We start from the raw sequence: 16,010 nt of genomic DNA, 5'->3' as shown, positions 1-16,010 counted from the left end.
GGCATAACCCGCGAGAGCCTCCTAGCCAAAATTTTTGATAATAGCTTAGCATCGGTGTTTAATAAGGATATTGGTCTATATGAGCTCAGTTCTGCCGGGTCTTTATCCTTTTTTAGAATTAGAACAATAAGGGCCTCCATCATAGAGTATGGTAGTCGCCCTCCCTGTGTTGCTTGAGAAAAAACATGCAGCACCTGGGGGAGAATCACATCGCTATACTTACGATAGACCTCGTATGGAAGGCCATCCAGTCCTGGCGATGAGTTCCCTGAGATTGACCCGAGGGCCTCCTGCAGCTCAATGAGAGACAGCTCCTCCTCCAGATATTCTTTTTGAGCTTCATTTATAGTAGGAAGTGGAATTCTCTCCAGGAACCGCATCGCCAGTTCGGATGACAAACCTGGGGAGGATCTATATGTCTGAGCAAAGTATTGTAGAAAAGTATTCCCAATTCCCTCTGCATCTGTTATTGTTTCCCCCTTTGCGTTATGGATCAAAATAATAGTTTTTTTTTTTTTCTTGTTGTGAAATTATTCTAGCTAAGAGCTTACCCGGGCGTCCAGACTCAATAAAATAATTGAGCCCCTTAAAGAATACCCTATGGTTTGCCTTCTCTATTACGTATTTCCCCAGAGCACAGCTAGCCTTCTGCATCTCTTCCCTGTTGTATTCAGTCGGATGGCTAGCATATCGCTCTGTTGTAAGTGCAGCAATCTTGTCCAGTTCCTGCTCTTTCTTCCTATATGTTCTCTTTGCTGCAGCGATCTCACTTATAAAGACCCCTCTCAGATATGCTTTGAAAGCATCCCATACTATGTTGATGTTGGCAGAAGGGAGATTCACCTCCCAAAAGGAGGATATCAGTAGTTTGATCGACTGAGGGTTATCCATAATAGTGAGCCAGTATGGATTCAGCTTAAATCCTAGCCCCCTAATATCCTTATTCTCCACACTGCCAACCTCAACCAGAACGGGTGTATGGTCCGAGACTGTTCTTACTCCACATCGCATCTTCCGGATATTACTCAGGTTGCTCACATTAGTAAATGCTAAGTCGATCCTAGACATTGCTCTGCCGCCCCTGCTAACACAGGAATATACTCTCTTTTCTCTGCAAAAATGTTCCCATATGTCCACTAGTCCCACCTCTAAACAAAATTGAGGCAGCGGAGAATTAAGAAAACTCCTCCCCCTTTCCGCATCTAATGTGAATCTATCTTTATTGGGGTCCATAACCGCGTTAAAATCCCCCATCAGGATTAAGCGACATTCTGATCTTTTTAAAAAAAAAGCATTAGCTGAAGCAGTGGATACATTGAGAATGGCGGAGGTATGTAGAAAAAAGCAAGAATGTAGCTGTGCCCATCCAGCTTACCATGCAAGAAGATAAATCTACCCTGATCATCTATATGCGATTTTATAAGGGTGAAATCTACGGAATTATGAATAAGAACCGAGACACCCCTAGAGGAGCCGCTAAAGGTGGAATGATATCAGACGGGACAGAGTTTCTTTAGTTAGATGGGTTTCCACTATACAAATGATTGCTGGGAGATATCTTTTTAAAGCGTCCATGATCGCTTGCCTTTTAACCCTTTCTCCAAGCCCTCTAACATTCCAAGCTACAATCCTAGTGTACATCAATCACAGTAAAGGAAAAAAAAAAGGACATAAAAAGAGAAGAAAAAACAAAACAAAAAAAACACCCCATTCCTGCAAGGTGGGACCCCTTCCTCCCTCCCGCCCCCCCTTCTCTTTTGATCCGCCCAAACGAATCAGCGAACCTCTAACCTATGGCCGTTCTCCCCCAGCCCAGCCCTCCCTTCCCTCCATCCCCTCAATTATAATACTGCATATTTTCAGATGCCTATTTGATCCATCCATTCTAGCGCTTGCTGTGGAGTCTCGAAATAGACAGAAGTCCCATTATGAAGTACTCTTAATTTCGCTGGATACTGTAGGGAATATTTAATCTCCTTAGCCGCCAAGCGTTTCTTTATCTCTATGAAGTTTCTTCTCTTTTCCTGAGTCTGTCGCGCATAATCAGGAAAAAAGAGCAGTTTTGTGCCCTGATATTCAATGGGTGTACATTCTCTTGCTCTTTTTCGGCGGACAATAACAATTTAATTAAAATTGCACGCGGCGGTCTCCCTGGTATAGGCTTCCCTCCTGGAATTCGGTGGGCTCTTTCTATTTGAAACATAGCAGAGAAGTAATCGCTGCCGAGACTATGCAAAACCAGGTCTTTAAGTTGTTCCTCTAGGTGTCGGCCTTCAGCTCCTTCTGGGAAACCAATTATACGGACATTGTTTCGCCTTGACCTATTTTCTAGATCCTTAACTTGTTTTGGAGTACTTGATTTTCTGAGGCCAGAAATAACGTTTTAGATTTTAACATGCCCATGTCGGTTTGCAGGGAGACGACAGATTTTTTCCACACTGAGGATTCGATCCCGAATCTTTACTAGATCTTCCCTTATCAAAGAAATATCGATCTGCACTGACCCCAATTGAGTGGACATTCCCTGCACTAGGGTGCCATTATTTTCCACCGCACTAAGGATTTTATCCAAGACAAGTGAGTCATATTCAGTTCGTATTTGTGCGGGGGGACATTCCTCGCCTGCCTGGGTCCTCTAATCCGTCCTCAGAGAGTTCATCACTTTGGAAAGTCTTAGCGGATTTTTTCGACTTAGCGGGAGGTTTGATTTTAGCTGGGTTTTTTTCATTTAGAAAGGGCGATTTCAGAAACTTGTCGATTTTATTCTCAGGAGTCTTAGCTCCAAGCTTAATAACAGAGGCATCGACTGAGCGTCGTTTTGGGGCCATTCTCCACACTTTTTTTTACTTTATTCTTTTCCTTTTTTTTTTTTTTTTTTTTTCTTTTCCCCTCCTTCTTCTCTTGTTTTTTAACCCTTCGCCCCCCCTCTTTTCCCTAACCTCTCCTTTGCCCTGACCCCCCTATTGCTTCCAATGTCCCCCTCTCAATAAATACCACAAAGAAAACAAGGAGGGGAGAGGAAAAAAAAAGGCAATAAGCCCCCCCAAAAGCAGTTTTTTTTTTAAACAAGAGTTATCCCCTCATTACACCAGTGAAGCAACAGGATTAACAGAACGATGAGTATAAAATCAGTTAGGACTCAGTTCTCACGTGACCAGAGCCTTGATCCCGGTGTCCACGTAACTGTAGCAGCAGATCAAAGCCAAAAGGCAAGGGGGGACAGGAACACAAATGTGGAGTGAAAGCGAGGGACCCAGCCGGGCCAGGATTCAACCGGGGCAGCAGAAGTCCAGTAGCAGACAATGCGGCAGAATGGATATCCAGAGGAGCGGAGGATCCAGCGGCAGGCAAAACGGGGAGACAGCAGGCGGACCCGATAGAAGAGCGCCGTCAAACCAGCAGAGACTGCGCAGCCGAAGAACGGAACATCCACAGCAGCAGGAACCAGCAGCAGCAACCCAGCGCTTCCAGATAGCGTCCCCCGACAGCGTGCAGGAGCAAGACCGGGTGCATAGCTCAAGGCATCAGCTGATCGACATCAGCTGTTCAGCGGGAGTTCGGAGCTTGGAGGGAGGAGGGGGGAGGCCAGCACGAAGGGGAGAGCGAGACGCGACACACTCACGTCATCTCGCCGTCAAGACCCCTTGTAAAAATGTAAAAGCTCTTAAGAAGTAGTAGCGGGGTAGAGGCGTGTGGTAACACAACAGATTTTTAAATACAGAGGAGATGCTAGCTGACTGTGAGGAAATAGGTAATTCCTGTTCAGAGAATACCTCCCGCGGGTTACCCAGCCAGTTATCAGAGCTAATATCACTGGATAAAAAACCTGCCATCACTTATCTAAAGCAACAAAGGATCAAAAGTGTTCACTAAGCAATATTAAACGTTGTAGGCGACTACCTGGCAGATAACATTTCACTATAATAATTGTGGTCACTAAAATGTGCGGTCTCGGTACTGGTATATAAGTGCTGTCATGCATATTACCCATATGGCTGTTATGGGTGTCATATGGATATTAGTTTAGATCTTGATGTGTATCCAGGCGTTTACACGCCTGGTAACCATTCACACATACCAACTGTAGCGTTTATGCTGGTTTTGTTTTTCCTAATAGGGTCCCTTGCTAGTATATCTATTGAGCATTGCCATACCGGGTATGAAGTACAGCTGCCTATTAGTCACTTCATTACCGTTTCCTACCTCCTATGCCTCCAAGTATACTGTATAGACGCGGGATAGGGGCGCAATTGTGCTTAGTGATGCCCCCGATCTATTGGTTCCCGAGAGATGCTGTTCAGCCTAGGGGGTGTGGCATTCTCTTTTTCAGCGGCAGTGTAGGGCGGCCGCACTACGGACATCCCAGTGCTGCAGGCTACGTGCTGCATGCTATGCGCCAGAGCGTGTCAGCACATTTGTGTGTGTGCGTATGTATCTACAGTGCTCCTGATGAATTGGTGACAGTATTAAAAGTCACCAGAGAAACGAGTTGAGCGGGCTAGGCTGCTCACCCTGAACTATAGAGGGGAGAGCCTCAAGTTTATATGAGGCACAGTTAGGTAGCCGATTTTTATATCCATACGAGGGAGTGCAGACCAATGTTTGTGGCTGGATGATTGATTATTATGTGGGGTTGATGGAGGAGTATACACTACAATAAGTCCATATCCCTATATATGGTCACTGGTCTGCCCCCCTGGCTACATACACAGCCCTGGGTCTGGCCGGTATCACACTTGAACCTGAAGTGGGTGCCACCCAGGACAGTTTATATGTTTAGTCTGTATATGTATTTGAGAATCTCCACACGTCCTTTTTAGATAATTTAATAAAAGTTGCATTTTAGCGACCACAATTAGCGGGAGAACGGAGCGGCGCCCGGGGATAATAGTAAGTGCAGTGAGATCCCCGGGAGCCGCTCTCCATGTCTGTATACTTAGTTCACAATGTCAGGATTGGTGAAAGGTCCTCTTTAAAGGCATACTATCTTTTATGCTTCTGTGAACACAAAATATAACAGTTATATGATATCTAAACATGAAGCCACTGTAAATAACTCTGCTTGTGTCTTTAACACACAAACATAAAAACTGTATTAAGGTTATTGGCAGGTCTAGCACACAAGATATGTTAGCAACCTAGGACAGGACTTAGCTGGCCAGCTACAATATTTGCAGCCACCAAACACTTACTATAAGTACACAACTAGTCCCACAACGTGCACAGTGACAAGGATCATTGGCAAGAATTCCCACAAAAAATATGTATTTTAATAAGGGGCCATTTTTATGCGTCTTAAAGGGAAACTCTCAAAAATGTGCCCTGCTAGATCCTAGAAATGTTTTATTTTCTATCGGTTTGATGTATACAAATGTGCAGCACATCACGTTTTTGTATCCTTCAGAGTCCAGTAAAAAAATGCATACGTTAACGTAATTTTTTTTATACCAATGGAACTGTATGGTGAACGGACGCCACTGTACGGCATCAGTCTGAGGAATCTGTTAACGCATACATTTTTGGTATGCATTAATTTATGGGAAAATAGGATGTGAATCCAGCCCTAGTGTCAGAATAAGCACCAGTACACAGCCAAGCAGCGTGGCGGAGAGGGGAGGCCACCATGTACTGGCAGAGTGCTACCTGTTCCTGGTGGTCAGGGATGAGAACTGTGTTTCCCAACAATCATTTTTCTACTGGGAAATACAGGGCACAGTATAATAAACTAGATTCTATACAACATAAAGATATTAGCCCTACCCCTGAATAATAATATAATTAGGTGGTCATTTATTATATAGAAATACGTCTATGTTAGGCGAATTTCTGACACGGATTGTAGCGGAAAAGTCCTTAGCACCACAATCTGCATATTTTTCCCGCTCATGCCAGGTCTAAAAATACCAGCGCCATACATTGACCGAATAACACCTCTGTACAGTTACTGGATAACACCGCCATACTGTGACCGGATAAAAGGGTATAAGAGGGCACACTACAGGGAATGACTAGTGACACTGCACAGTATGTGGTAAGAGGGCACAATGTAGGGTATAGGGGCACAGTATGGGGTGAGGGGCACAGTACAGGGTGGGGGGCACAGTCACATGACCTTGTGACATTAGAAGGTCCTTATGGTGAATGCGGTTCATACATTACCATAATGAGAGGCAGAGGAGTGAGACAGGGGTGTGATTATGTGGCTACAGATAAAAAATTTAACTGTCGGCCATTACAGGCCCCAAAAATTAGGCAATAGGCATTCACCTGACAGCAAAGAACTTTGGATTCTGTAGCCGGAGGTACATTAAGCGGTCACAGGATAAAAATGTAACTGTCGGCCAGTACAGACCCCAAAAATTAGGCATTCACCTAACAAAAAAGGCTTTTTATGTCGCTGTATACACATAAGGCAAGGACCATTCTTTGTTCTGGGTTGTGGCGGATATGTGTGGGCTGGCATGAGAAAATTTAATTACACATGGTCATCACAGGTGGCGAATTCCTCTGAGATCCATTCATTTTTAGAAATGTGAGGTAGTCCACACTGTCGTAAGCTAGGCGAGTGCGCTTATCGGTCCCCCCCTGCTGAGCTGAACATACTTTCGGACCGGACACTCGACGAGGGACAAGCAAAGAGTTTCTTGGCAAATCGTGCCAGCTCTGGCCATAGGTGAAGCCTGCACACCCAGTAGTCAAGGGGTTCCTCGCTTCTCAGAGCGTCCACATCGGCCGTTAACCTGATGTAGTTGGACACCTGTTGGTCTAGGTGTTCCCAGAAGGCTTGATCCGGAGGGCAGCTGATGATAGGTTGGCTGTAAGAATGATCTCATATCCAAAGTGACCAACACAAACCGCCCTCTTTTTGCAGGAGCAGTTGGATTGGTACCCGCATCTGTTTTGCTGTGGGTGGAAATTCCTCTGCCAGTGCCCGCAACAGCAGAATGCAGCATCTCTCGCAGCAAGGCCTGGAAATGCCGCATTCTGACAGCCCTCTGTGATGCTGGTAACATGTCGGCCATTTTGTCTTCCTACCGGGGGTCTAAGTACATTGCCACCCAGTACAGGTCCTTGACCTTTATGCTTTTTATATGGGGGTCCCTCTTCAAACACTGGAGCATGAAGGCCCCCATTTGCACTAAATTGGAAGCAGTAGAGCGCCCTGGCTCCTGCTCATCACCAGGAGAATGTTGTCCTCGGTCACCTCCCCCCAGCCACAGTTAACACCAGGGATCCCCGAAAAGTTTAAAACTTGCTCTTCTTGCTCCTCCTCCTCCCTTCCCCAGCCACCATCATCCTCTGACTCCTCTTCAGACTCCTGCTGACTTGTCTCAGATGAAGTAGCCACCCTGGGAATTCATTCAGCATTGCGACTACCTCATCTTCCAGCTCCTGCTCCTCAATGGCTTAATCAATGACACAATGTAATGTACGCTCCACAAAGAAGGCTTAAGGTATCATGTCACTGAAGGCTCCCTGGCTGCGACTGACCAGTTTGGGGATCTCATCAAATGGCCGCAGAATTCTGCATGCGTTGCACATTCTTGCTATATATATGCTGTGAACTGTGAATAGTAATGCTTTCTAGTGCAATGTTTAGTTTTTTTCTAGTGTAATGCTTTAGTTTAAATGTCAGTTCTTGTTCCTCTGTCCATGGCATCTAGGATTGCTCCAAACAACATGTCATTGTATTGTACAGTGACAATAAAGGCATCTTATGTTATGAGCAGCCACTGGAGCGGTGAAAAGAAACCAAGCTCCCCAGAACCTGTCTTGCCGCAGAGTTCGTACAGGTAGCCGGTAACTGCACGTTTCTGCTGGAGCAGCCTATCAAGCATATACAAGGTGGAGTTCCAGCACATCAGGCAGTCACAAATTACAGGTCTGACGGGCAAGTGGTGTCGCCGCTGAACGTCAGCAAGGCGAGCCATGGCCGTGTAGGATCTTCTAAAATGGCCAGAGATTTTCCTGGCCTGCCACAAGACGTCCTGGTCCCTGGGGCATTTGGCAATGAATCGCTGCACGACTAAGTGTGCTCAGCAAATTGGCACCATTGTCACACACCACTTTACCAACTGTCAAATTGAGCAGGGTTAGCCACTGATCGGCCTGTGATCGCAGAGCTGAAAGCAGTGCAGGACCGGTGTGGCTCTTGACTTCAAGGCACAACAGCCACAGCACAGCATGGCAACGTCTCACCTGGCACGTCAAATAGGTTCTCGGGAGCTTGGGGGCTGCAGCGGAAGAGGCGGTAGCAGTGGAAAAGGAGGAGGCAGCCGAGGAGAAGATGGAGGATGGAGTAGGAGGAGGAGAAGAAGAGGCAGGCCTGCATGCAATCCGTGGCAGTAACACCAAATCCACAAAGGTGCCACGGGTTAAATGCTTAACGGCCATCAGAAGGTTTACCCAGTGCAGGGCCGGCACTTCCATAGAGGCAAGGGGGTCAATTGCCCCAGGCCCCCAAGTCCTTAGGGGCCCCCTGCGCTGGCCCGTATCTAGACTAGTCTATAATTCTAATAACAAGTTAAATGGGGTGGCTCACTGCTGGTTGTTGATGGTGAGGTGCTACTAACTCAAATTGAGGACACCCTGCCTCAATTGATAAAGTGGGTAAATGGTAAACGGTATAAGCGAGCACTCACACTATGGCATCAATTGAATATGTTTATTGGTTATAGATAAAATCCAATATCTCAGAAAATATCAATATCACATAAAATACATTATCACATCAAATAAATACCACATAAAATTACTTGCAATTGGTCGGCCGACCCTGAATGACGGCAAGTATACAAAAACCACAGTATGAGTATATAACAATAGCAGCAATAGATGGTTGAATGTTTCAATCGCAGCAGACAATGGTTATCAAAGTGCCTTCAAATAGTGATCTGCAAACTGGTGACATAAAATGGTGCAAAAGGTGCAATCAATTATCAGAAAAGTCCCTTTAAAATTTGTTTTGGCAAGTGTCCAACAAAAAATAGTGTGCGGTGCGGTGTGTGACCCCTTGGTTATTTAGTGAATATAACACTTCAAAAATATAATACTTCAAAGAATAATACTTCAAAAAATTCTAAAAAAATAATAAAATTGTGTCAAAACAGGACATCTGATGGTTAGCTGCACATTGATCAATGCTGAGATGTTTTTATTTCCTTCTGTGTCTATTGGAAATAACCGCTTATAGTAAATCGTCCCAATCAGTGAATCATCCAGATAATCGATCTCACAGTGCATCCAGTGTAATTGTGAATCGAATATAACACTGGTACGATGTATAAATGGTCTATGACCTCTTGTTTGTTGGTGCGCTTACATGAGAGGTATATGTCATTGGCACAGCACTTTCCTTTATGTATTCCAAGTAGTCTCAAATGATTAGGAGAGATCACTCTTACCGCCTGTCGGTCTTATTCGGAAATACTGTTCGTGTAATACTCCAGGTGTTGAGCTGGAGACGCCACAACGCCCCCACACCTCACTCCTCGTGTTCTCCGATGATCGCACAAAGTATCGCGATGTAATGAGTGAGATTTCCGTTCAGTAAGCGCAATCGCTTTGGCAGTAAATCGATTCCGTTTTCGGATGTATCCAATATTTGGATCATATGAACTTTCAAGTTTGCATGGCTATGCATATAGAGTTTGTTCCAGCGGAGGTATTTATCGAAGTGTCCAGTATACCAGACGCGTTTCGGGATGATTCCACATCCCTTCCTCAGTGACCACTGAGGAAGGGATGTGGAATCATCCCAAAACGCGTCTGGTATATTGGACACTTCGGCAGAGGAGAAGAGGCAGGACGTGTGCAGTGTCCCAGGGGGTCAGTAGTGTGTGCTGGGCTTTGTAGTGCAGATTGACCACTAACCCGGGATCCCCTGTCGTCTTCAAATCGGGGCGAATGCTGGAACAGGCAGGTAGTTAAAGAGTTCGTGACGCCAGTGTCAATTAAACGGTGACACGCCGTGTAAAGTATGGTGGAAGAATGAAGCAAGCACAGGATAGCCAACAAAAACTGGAACTTTTACTGAATATCAGTCAGGATAATACACGGACACTAGTAGTGCACAGTTCCATAAAAGACGGTTGGTTTTAGCAGAATACAGATGGTTCTTGACATTACAGGAAGGCCGGTCTTAGCGATGAATTATACAGAGTGTTGATTACAGGAGATGCAGTACAGGCGGCTTGCACACTATTCCTGACTGGTCCTGCTACATGTGACTTTCCTCCAAGGTCTAATGCCCTTTATCTGGCGTACCCTTGAAGCTGTCCTTATCTAGTACCTCCTCTGTTATCTTGAGTACCTCTCGCTTTATCTGATCGGCCTCTGTGGTAATCTGTGTCTTGGCTTGTGGCTCGCTTATGCTGCTTCAGCTGAACGGATGGTGACTCAGGAGGGGAACCTTTTCCTTGGATCCGGAACCCGGTTACAGGGCCTTTACTACCCTCTCCTAGCCGACAGGCTTCAGGCCTGCTATGCTCTCACAGGCCCATAGCCTGGCCTTCTCTCAGACACAGGATCATTGCTGACCTCTGCTCCCACAGTCTGTCTCCTCTCCCTGCTATTACTTCCTGACTGGGCCTTATATAACCTAGGGCTCCCTAGCTCCCTCTAGTGACTCAGAGCTGGAACTACACCCTAGCCGGCCTGCAAAATGCACGTTTCACAGTAACAGGAAAATACATAGCATGACATTATAAGATATTCTATACCAACCTCCCCATAAATACAGGGGGAACGACAATACCCAAGTGACCCTTCAGTAGTGACGGGGTATTACTCTCCCGTACACTACATACCCCGCTGCTTTAAGCTGAGTACGACCTCGTACTCCATCAGGGCCCGCCCAACTGGAATCATGACCTGAAATAGAGGAAGACACATGCATACATACATATATGTCAATTACACTCTTATCAGACCCAATTGGAAATGGCGAAGTCTGGTGACAAGGGGCGTCGTTCTCTTTTTCACAGGATAGTGAGTGGAACGGGGGCGCTGACCTGGCACAGCGGATGTTGAAAGAACCAGGATAGTCCATGACAATAAATAAGTCCATAATAAATTAACCTCTCAGAGGCTTGCACATAGGAAGTCCATCTCTGGGCACATATACTTGAATAGAAAAACCGGTTATTAAATACTGTCAGCAGCACATATATAAAATGACAATACAGGACTCTGACAATACCAGGGCCTTGTTATCCTGGCAAGTCCTGCTTACCCTTTAAAATAGTGCTGACATAAAAATGTCTTTTCAACCTGAAATGGGGGTAAAAAGGGGTAAAATGGTGCAACACTTTAAGGCACAACTGGGATTGTAGCAGCAAACCGGATGTCCCAAACAAAACAAAGGCAGCTGGAAGCATTGATACACAGTGGCACATTATTCAACTAGGATGCCACCGGCCGTGGGTAACTGGCAGCGAGCTTCACCAGCTCTGCCGACTGGAGGGACAAACGGCCATTAAGGAGATGGACATGAGGGAAAGAGTACTCACAGGCGAGTGTCATGTTCTTCCTCGGATGACGAGTCAACGTAGGGAACCTGCAGCAATTCTTCTGGCAAGGCCGGCCACATCTGGAAACCATCTCCTCTGACAATCTTTAGAGGGGGAGGCTTGTCCTTCATTGCCTCCTTTTCGGCATCCGTCTTAGGAAACGGGATCCACTGCACGCATCCTGCGTACCCGAGGTCCTCTACCCAGTAAACTCTTTTGCGTAGCGCCTCTATGTCAGCCTTGGTGCAGGTCATCGGGGCTACCGGAGGTCCGGTGACAGTAGCCGCTTGGGTAACTGTGGCAGCCGCTGCTAGACGTCGGGCCTCAGCGCATTCTTCCGCCCGCTGGCAGCTGTCCAGCCGCTCTCTCTCCTTTTCTCTCACTGGGTGCAGAGTCGTCGCTCGCTCCTCCCACACACTGGGCCGGTCTACCTCTATCTGAGGCCCGCCTCCCAGGCGTAACTCTTCAGGGAAGTCAGCCGCATCATCACTTCTCAAGGTGGGTGGCGCTCCCGGACAATCTCCTCCTTCTTCTTGGAGGGTTTCGGCGCCAAATATTCGCGCCTCTGCACATCCTGATGGCGCAGTAAAAAGCCTCATGGCGTCGGCGGCCATTTTAGATGTCCTGATGCTGCAATTCACTGACAGCAAGCAGGATGATGAAAAGTCCCATAAAACACAGTCCACAAATGCGATTTTCTCTCTGGGGGTAGCGCAACACAGTCCAGCGCTTCCAATTCCTCCCAGGCACAATTTTAATCCACCGGCTTGGAAATAAAGGGTGCAGTCCTCGCAATACGGTGGTGGAATAGTTAAAGCACACAGTTCACACTTCTCTGCACTGTCGAAGTATGCGGATCCTGTTCGTGACGCCAAAAAGAGCGATGCAGTGTCCCAGGGGGTCAGTAGTGTGTGCTGGGCTTTGTAGTGCAGATTGACCACTAACCCGGGATCCCCTGTCGTCTTCAAATCGGGGCGAATGCTGGAACAGGCAGGTAGTTAAAGAGTTCGTGACGCCAGTGTCAATTAAACGGTGACACGCCGTGTAAAGTATGGTGGAAGAATGAAGCAAGCACAGGATAGCCAACAAAAACTGGAACTTTTACTGAATATCAGTCAGGATAATACACGGACACTAGTAGTGCACAGTTCCATAAAAGACGGTTGGTTTTAGCAGAATACAGATGGTTCTTGACATTACAGGAAGGCCGGTCTTAGCGATGAATTATACAGAGTGTTGATTACAGGAGATGCAGTACAGGCGGCTTGCACACTATTCCTGACTGGTCCTGCTACATGTGACTTTCCTCCAAGGTCTAATGCCCTTTATCTGGCGTACCCTTGAAGCTGTCCTTATCTAGTACCTCCTCTGTTATCTTGAGTACCTCTCGCTTTATCTGATCGGCCTCTGTGGTAATCTGTGTCTTGGCTTGTGGCTCGCTTATGCTGCTTCAGCTGAACGGATGGTGACTCAGGAGGGGAACCTTTTCCTTGGATCCGGAACCCGGTTATAGGGCCTTTACTACCCTCTCCTAGCCGACAGGCTTCAGGCCTGCTATGCTCTCACAGGCCCATAGCCTGGCCTTCTCTCAGACACAGGATCATTGCTGACCTCTGCTCCCACAGTCTGTCTCCTCTCCCTGCTATTACTTCCTGACTGGGCCTTATATAACCTAGGGCTCCCTAGCTCCCTCTAGTGACTCAGAGCTGGAACTACACCCTAGCCGGCCTGCAAAATGCACGTTTCACAGTAACAGGAAAATACATAGCATGACATTATAAGATATTCTATACCAACCTCCCCATAAATACAGGGGGAACGACAATACCCAAGTGACCCTTCAGTAGTGACGGGGTATTACTCTCCCGTACACTACACGTGGAGCGCCGGGAGTGTAGCTTTGTGGGTTCTGATGGCATTACTCCCACTGGGCTCGGTGAAAAGGGAGGCCAGGTGCCTTCTTAAGTTGGTCGTCTCTAGATGAGTGTTAGGCTTAACTCGACTTATGCGTTGACAACATGGCAACACTATAGTCAACAGTTGATATGTTAAAAAAAAGCCCACACTGTGGAGCCATGTGCCGGCGTCCTGGGAGCGCCAGATGTGACCGTGCATGGTGGATGGCTCGCTCCAGATACATTTGCAGTCTGATTTTTTCCTCCTGTGCACTGCGAGTTCTGACTGCTTCTCTTCCTTCTCCTCCCTCTCTGCTGCTCCGTTTCTCCCTCTGAACTCCCCTCCTCTTCCTCTCTTGTGGGCACCCACGTGACGTCCATCGTCACCTTCACAACCACTGACATTAGAGATCTCGGAGTAGGCAACAACAACGGGGACCACCCTCCTTGGGTTGATCTGGGTACTGTCGTCAGACCGCTGTGTGGCAGCCGGTGCTACCTTCTCTTCCTCATCTGATGCCAAGAATAGCTGCACATCAGTAAGGTCTGGGAATGGATGGGAAAATAATTCCATTGACTCAAGTGGAGGGACTATGGTGGTGGTAGTGTCTTTGAGGGTGCTCACAGCAGAGAGTGAGGAGGGTGCAGATACAGAGGATGAGGAGGGTGCAGAAGCGGAAGGCTGAGTGAGCCACTCAACCAACTCTGGTGTGTCCTTTGAAGTTATCGCACACGCCTTCTCCAGCTTCCCACTTAGGCTCCGGCCTGGTGTACCTGCCCGACCCCTACCAACCCTGTGGAACGGCCTGCCTCTCCCTCTGCCTGTTATTTTCTAAATGACCCTGTGCCTAAGTCCGCAAAGAAGAGCAGTATTTGTGGAAGAAGGTATATCGCAGGCCTCAATCAGCTGTTAGTTGAAGCAGGTATATCACCCTCATACAGTAATTTTGTGGACGCAGGTATATGAAAAACCTCAATCACTATTTTGTGGAAGCTGATATATGGCAGGCCTCAATCAGATGTTAGTTGAAGCAGGTATAACAAAACCCGCAATCTGTTTTTTGTGGAAACTGATATATGGCAGGCCTCAATCAGTATTTTGTGGAAGCATACAAATGCACTATAATATACTTTCTATATTAGAAAGTATATTATAAGTAGTGATGAGCGGGAGGTGCCATATTCGATTTCACAATATTTCGCGAATATTCGATTGAATATTTGTCTTATATTCGTCGAAATCGAATATTCGTCATTATTCTATTTATCGTGAATAATATACGATTTAATTATTTGCGATTGTGATTTTTCTCTTGACAGTATAAGGCAACGTTCCTATAACTATGGCTAGGCTAATATGTGTATTTTACAAATATTCTATATATAGCTATAACTTCGTCTTTTAGAATATTACGAATATTCTAAAAGACGAAGTTGGAGCAATATTACAAATATTCGTAAAATACACATATGGACTGTAATTTCCGGATCCGGAAAAACGCAAGTATACTGAAAGCATTTGAAGACGGATCCGTCTTCAAAATGCTTTCAGTGTTACTATGGCAGCCAGGACGCTATTAAAGTCATAGTATCATAGTAGGAGCGGGGAGCAGGGGAGCAGCGACTTACCATCCGTGCGGCTCCCGGGGCGCTCCAGAATGACGTCAGAGCGCCCCATGCGCATGGATCATGTGATCCATGCGATCATCATCCATGCGCTTGGGGCGCCCTGACGTCACTCTGGATCGCCCCGGGAGCCGCACGGATGGTAAGTATGCTGCTCCCCGCTCCCCACTGCACTTTACCATGGCTGCCAGGACTTTAGCGTCCCGGCAGCCATGGTAACCATTGAGAAAAAGCTAAACGTCGCATCCGGCAATGCGCCGAAACGACGTTTAGCTTAAGGCCGGATCCGGATCAATGCCTTTCAATGGGCATTCATTCCGGATCCGGGCTTGCGGCAAGTGTTCCGGATTTTTGGCCGGAGCAAAAAGCGCAGCATGCTGCGCTATTTGCTGCGGCTAAAAAACGTTCCGTTCCGGAACGGAAGACATCCTGATGCATCCTGAAGGACGGACTGTCCTTTCAGAATGCATTAGGATAATCCTGATCAGTATTCTTCCGGCATAGAGCCCCGACGACGGAACTCTATGCCGGAAGAAAAGAACGCAGATGTGAAAGAGCCCTTAGCTAGGATTTGGTGTCCCTAAGTTCCTAACAGCCTGTCCCTGCTCCAAAATGCAACCTCTCCCTACACTGGCAATACACATAATGAAAGGTCAAAGTTCAGCGCAATGCAAAAAAATATGGCTCGTGTGAATATCTCCATATGTTCGCATGTTCGACGAATCGTAAATGCACAAAGTTCGCCGCGAAATGACCGCCAGGCCATCTCTACTCCTCATGTATAGAAGATGGCGGGTAAGGCTGTGGCAGTGGTCTAGTCACTATTGAGGCAGACTATGGGACTACTATGTGGCCCATGGTGAAAGAGGACCTGGCAATGAACTTCTCCTGCTTTCCAGCAGCCGCTGATTGGGGAAGCTCACTCAATGTGTAGAAAGATTGAGTTCAATGGTAGTACTGTAAAATCCTGTACACTGAG

Source organism: Bufo gargarizans, unplaced genomic scaffold (genome assembly GCF_014858855.1).
Source record: "Bufo gargarizans isolate SCDJY-AF-19 unplaced genomic scaffold, ASM1485885v1 original_scaffold_1446_pilon, whole genome shotgun sequence".
NCBI classification, from domain to species: Eukaryota; Metazoa; Chordata; class Amphibia; order Anura; family Bufonidae; genus Bufo; species Bufo gargarizans.
Note: the sequence above shows the minus strand (reverse complement) of the source record.